This window comes from Enoplosus armatus, chromosome 3 (assembly GCF_043641665.1).
Source record: "Enoplosus armatus isolate fEnoArm2 chromosome 3, fEnoArm2.hap1, whole genome shotgun sequence".
NCBI classification, from domain to species: domain Eukaryota; kingdom Metazoa; phylum Chordata; class Actinopteri; order Centrarchiformes; family Enoplosidae; genus Enoplosus; species Enoplosus armatus.
The window spans coordinates 26,387,373-26,393,996 of NC_092182.1; positions in this window are offsets into that span (position 1 = coordinate 26,387,373).

The following is a 6,624-nucleotide window of genomic DNA, read 5'->3' on the forward strand; positions in this document are numbered from 1 at the left end:
CCTTTGTAAAGTGATAATAACGTTGATGATGGGCGTGTGTTGCAGAGGGACATTCCAGTCCTGCCCCGTCGTAAAACACTCGGCTGCAAACACCTGGATAAGGTGCACAGCAATTCCTGCTAATAGACGGGTGTGGAAAAGCACACACACAGTCCCTAATCTGCCCGTGTGTCTGTCAGTGTCCCAGGAGGCTATCAGGTCTACCAGCAGCAGCAGAGAGGTAATGATAATGTCTGGGAAGTGTTTATGTTCAGTTCAAACATGCACCATGAAAGCCACCTCAGGTCCACAGAGAGGGGTCCTTCAGGGGCTTATCACTGTCTGACTGGCAGCCAGAGCCTGTGGTCATCCCTGGCTCAGGTCTGAGACAGATGTAGACGAGCACAAAGGGTCTTTTCTGTGTTTATGTCTCTGTTTGTCTCGTTGTGTTTCTTTGGCTCTCGCTCTCTCGTCTCTTGCACTCTCAACCACATATTTTCAGGAGCATCTCTGTAGTGAGAGGACGGTCAGCCAAACATTTGGAGCACATTATTCATGCTTTTACGTTTTCAAGAGAAGGCTCTAATGCCTTCTGCTTTCTGGCAATGACCTGTGCAGAATGCATTGTCCACGGCCTTAAGTTTAGAAGTTCCCATGAGACCTCGATTCCTCGATTCCTCCCACTTGCTCCACATGAAGTACAGATTTGACTTCAGGATTCTCTTGATAACTTTATGTCACAGATCTTACAGCACTGAAGGGATCCAATAAATCCTTCGTACCCGACTAAAACAAAAGGTTAACTGTTTGTGTTTTGGCCTGAACACTTTGGAACCGTCATCCCCACCAATCAAATCAGGCGGATCTGCTGAACAATTTAAAACGGCACCTGAAATATCATTTTTATATATGTTGAACGTTTTTATACCAGGGTTGGATGTCCTGTGGTATCATGTGTACTCTGTGTGTATGTAGGACATTATGTCTTTTGGTCCTTGGTCCTGTTTATTTGTTAGGTGGCAGAAAACTACTCAACATAACAAAATACTGGGTCAGAGAGCCAGAATCCAGGAATTTGAAAATGTTTCTTAATATTGTGATTCAGGGCTTTTTGGAACAATCAGCAGATACTCAACAACACACGTCTTTCACATCTCTTAAATCTAATACAGGGTCTAACAAAAGCCCCAACCCTAGCTTTAATTTAATGTAATCCCAAATTCAACCCTAAAACTAGGACCAACCAACAGAACGCAACTTTGTCCACATTCTGGAAAGTCTAAATCCTGTTGTCTACACACACTCTCACATGTCTAATGTCCGAGAGTGGGAAGACAGAAGGGAAGGAGTGGGAGGAGGAGACGGATGAGCCGAGTGAACCAGGTGGCCTACGGGTTAAGGTGCCAACCGTGGACGTGGACATGCCCAGTTCACTTCCAGCCAACCATCTGATAAAGGCGTAACATGCAAAAACCTAACAAATGACAAAAATTAAGAGAGGGAGTTTTATAATGCAAAAACACTGGGTTCTAAATAATCTCATATTAGAGACTGTGATTTTTTCTTAATACAGTATATGTTGCATTTACCACAAATATATACCACAAGTAAAATGTAGTGTTGTTCACCTGATTGCATGAGGGGGCCTCCACTGGTCAGCATTACTGTACACGACAGTTTCATTTAGGACTTTGTACTTTGACAAGATTAAAGCGGGTACATTCAAGCCGCAGCCAAGCGACTTCACACAATGCTGATTAACCCTGTCACCGCCAGAAAAGTCTCTCTGTATACAGGGGCTGTATTCAAAACCGCCTGCTACACCAGCAGTACGTACTGATTTGGCCAAAATGAAGCATGTAGGATGCAGTATGCACATATTTCACCTCAGCAGTCACCAAAATGTGTTTGAGGCGAGAAATAAGAAACCCAGTTACTGAATCTTCACTCGTATCAGATCTAGGCCTCATTTAAAAGAACACCTCAAGGTTTAAATCTGGTGTTTGTGGCGACGTTCCTGCGCTGGTGCACCAGTAGTGATGCGTTTCACATCAACCAGCAATGATTGGTTTGCCAGAGTTGAATGGGGGAGCAACAGAGTGAGCTACTGCCGTGGCTACAGCAGAGCCATGTAGAGACAGAGTCACATCAAGGAAGCTCAAAATGCTTCATCATGTGATTCACGTAGACTTCAGATGATTCCAGGAAGTCGCATAAATGCATAAATATAATACATCCATGATAAATACAGAGAGACAGAACTGCGATCTTTGGTAATTAGTCTCTCTCTACATGGATCTGGGCTACGGAAGAAACGGTAGGCGTTCGCCAGAAGGGGGAGACAAACTGGCACCCCAGCTTTAAAATCTAAGATTGAAAGGATTAACCTGTAGTATGAAAGTAACGGCCAAGTTAAACATTTTAACTGCACAAACTTACTGTGACTTATTAGTGACTCGCTGAACTGCACCAGACACGTCAAGCGGACAATAGAGAGTTACTGTGAAAGGAAACGCCGATGGTGTGAAAGTTGGACATGAAATTAAAAAGCACCAAAGTTTATCTTCACACACAGGAGACTTTTCAACGCATCAACCGATTTCAGAGTTTGGTCTCGTTCCAACTCTTATGAGAGTGTGTGTGTGTGTGTGTGTGTGTGTGTGTGTGTGTAGGACAAAGACTCCTCAGTTTGACTTTCTGTAGCTAAATGGCAGCAGCCAACCCCCCCACCTCCACCCCCACCCCCCCAACACCCTTTTCCTGTCTCCCTCACAGGTCACTCACCAAACAACAATCTACTACAATCCTGCTGCTACTGAGACACACACACACACACACACACACACACACACAGGTCACAGACCAACATATGTTCTATAATTATCCACAAAGAGAATCATTCAGCTCAGACCTCCATATTTTCTTGTTAAACATTTCATTGACTGGATGGTGCCGCAGGCTGCGCGCCAGTTAACAGTGTCTTTCTTACTTAACTGTTAAATATAGAAGTGGAGATCCTATTTCCTTCAATTAACAATTCAAACAAATTAAAACAGCTTCTGCTCTCTCGCCACCTTTTGGAAAACAGTTTGTTCACCCTGAAATTTTATATGTGAACTGTGAGACATTTTATTCATAGAACTGAATTGTCTCGTGTAACTGCTGCGTGAAATTATGGGATAATTAACTGAATGACCTTGTTACTGTTAAGAAAATGTGCTTTAAACATAAAATCACAAAAGAAAGGCGGGTTAAAGCAGGTCAGGGAGCAGTTTGATGCCACATACAGTCCTGAAGTGTTAACCAAGCGCACAGTTTACAGAGTTAGTTGTTAAAAAAAGAGTCAAAGATCAGCAGCAGTTGTTGACGTTGGCATGAACGTGAGATTACCACAACAAATGAAACAGTGACTGTTTCTGAAAAAGGTCTTTTCAAGTTCAGGCTGTAAAAATAAACCTTTGGATTTCCTCCAGTCTGGAGATTCAGAGGGGTGAATGTTCAAACGGAAAATCAGCTTTCCAGCCACCAGACGACCGTCAGCTGTTTAAATCTGAAGAAGCTGGATGAAATGTTCAAATGATGTTGGATAGTTTCATCTATAATCCTGCAGCATATTTTATAAATTGATCACTTTTTGTTTGTAAAAGTTGATCTAAAAAGTAACTACCAACAACTTATAAAGTATAAAGTAGCATGAAAAACTCAGTACCTCTAACTTGTACTTAAGTACAGTGCTTGAATAAATGTACTTAGTTACTTTCCACTTTCAACTTTACTGTTTTCTGGAAGATAAAATGAAACTCTGGGTCCAGATCCAGGACATTTTTAAAGACATCTGTCCTTCCTCTCACTCTGAGACTCATTTAACACTTTAGGCTCCTGTTTTTTTTTAATGCAGTTCTTCAGTGAACAAAACAAAACAAGAGCATCAGTGATCATAATGACACAGAGTTAAACCAAGACGCTGCAACTTAAACAACAGCATCATGTGATCCTGATCCTGTACGAACAAGTACACATCAGGCCTGGATTTCCTGTTACTGCTGCCCCCTATGGAGCAGGACATGTTAATGCATTTTCCAGATGTCCTGTGCATCGGCCCCTGATGTCCACTCAAACTACAGTTAGTGGACAGAAGGAGCTCCCACCTGACCCCAACATCCCTCTGTGGCTTCTGCAGAACAGATTATTCAAGTTCAAGCTGTAACAATTCATCTGACGTATCATCAAAACGTGTGTTGGAGGAGAATCAGCCTGCAGCTAACGATCTTGATTATCAATTAATCAGTCGGTTATTTTCTCAATTAACTGATTCATCGTTTTGTCTATAAAATATCAGAAAAAAAGCAAAAAGTGCATATTGTAATTATTTAGATTACAGATTATTATAAATCCAAAACCCCAAAATGTTCAATTTACCATCACATATGACAGAAATCCTAACAGAGACTGTTTTGACGTTTTTAATTGAAAAATGGCTGAAATGATCAACAGTAAAAAGAAGAAAGAAATAAAACCCCCGTCCATAAACACTATTTGCTCTTCAGACTCAGAAGTTTGAAACACAATGTTGTTCTCGAACCCTCTTTCCCAGAATTCAGCCCCATTTCTGCATAATTGATTGTGCGGCTACAAGGATGATGAATTTGAGCGTGCTCGTGTGCGTGCGGGGCCGAGGCAGAGACACAACACATCTCAATCAAAACAGATCATTTTTAGTCTCGGTTTGGATCAGTCATTCTCCTGACTCTCCAAAGTCTTTCCGTCGCTGCTCTGCTGAGTTTGACTGATGTGACTTTACACTGTTCCTCTGGCATCTCACATCAACTGAAACAAAACAGATCTCTTTCACAGAATTTCTAAACAGTAATAATTTCACCGTCGGTTACAGTTGGCAGTAAATAACTCTAGCTGTAGCATGTATCAAGTATGTTGTTTTTCTCCCTGCTGTCTAATAGAAAACACAGACGTCTTGTTGATGTTTTGAGCAGCCTATATAACACAGAGACACTGCAGGACACGTCGGCCTGCAAGATCAAGGTGGTTCAAGGTAAACAGGATCTTGTTTCTCTGAGGGGACAAACTTATCAGCCTTGTAGCCTTTGAAATAAAGGGTTTGCCTGCTTCCAGCTACTATTTTACAACTGTTGGCTTTTGCTGTTTTAAAATCCTGTTAATTGCTTTTCTTTTCACATTAAAGGGATTAAAGGGTTCAACAATGTGGGAAATACACTTATTTGCATTCTTGCTGAGAGTTAGACAAGAAGATTGATTCCACTCCCGCATCTATCTGTTCAATATGAAGCTACATCCAGCAGTCGTTAGCTTAGCTTAGCATAAAGACTGGAAACAGGGGGAAACAGCTAGCCTAGCTCTCTCCATACATAACAAAATCCGCCCACCAGCACCTCTGAACCTCACTAATTTACACATTATATTTAGTTTGTTTAATCCATACCAGTTGCCCAGCAACCAGCAGAGACTCCAGGAAATTACTGGTCCCAACCCAGAAATAGTCGGGCACATAACCTCCATAAAACCCATTTTCATTTTTACACTTCAGTTCTTCTACTGAAATTTCCAGTCTTTGTGCTAAGCTAAGTTAGCCAGCTGCTGGCTGTAGCTTCATATTATATATAAACGTACAGCAGACTTCTGCAATAACTACATGTTTACTTGTCGGTTCTAAACACTGTAAAGTCATTTAGAGCAACTGGAATCAATTACAGCATTATTACCACACTGTTTACTAAGAGTGCAATTTATACAACCGGATATTTAAGCACGTGTGCTGTCGGCAAAGTTTTAGGTATAAATTAGAATAATAAACAGGAAACAGCTGTGGTCAGCCACAAGAAATATAACATGGTTTGCATTTTAGACCAATCGGATAACTTGATGAAAGCTAAATGGTACAGAAATGTTTAAAAAACACATCAGCCAGCGAGTGTTTGTCAAAGAGAAAGGTGTGTGTGAGAAACCTGCAGGCCAGCAACAGGTGATTATCTCCTTATCCACACAAACCAAGAGATACAGTAATGCACACACACACACACACACACACACCAAGACCAGTGGTCAGATAACAGATCCGGCATGGAGTGCAAACACACACACTTGAATATATTTTCCACCAAAGCCTCTCTCACTGTAGACTGACTGTAGGTCAGGAGGTGGAGACGTTCTTACTGGTTAAGTTGGTTTATGAACTGACGGTTAACTAAGTTAAACTTTACTGCTGAACTCAGTGAGGATGGTGAGATAACTGTGCACCACTGCAGCAGGCAGAACATCTGGACCTTCAGCTCAGCTAACCAACAGGAGGATCTTCACCAACAGCTACAGGACGACAACTTGAGTTCAGGTCAGTTCCCATGAAGAACAATGAAAAGAACTTATTTGTTGTTGTGAATTGTGTTGTTATTGTCAGACTGACAGTGCAAGTGAGTATTAATGAAGTGTGTTTTCATGTTTTCACTTCATGTTCAACTTCTCATGGTCTGCTTTCTGGGTCTGTAAGACATGTTAAGCCACAATGCATTGTCTTCAGTTAGACAGATGTGTTTGTTAATTGCATTTAGGATGAGTTTACACAGACAGTGGACCCAACAGCAGGGGCACGTCTGATTTCAACAGACCATCAAG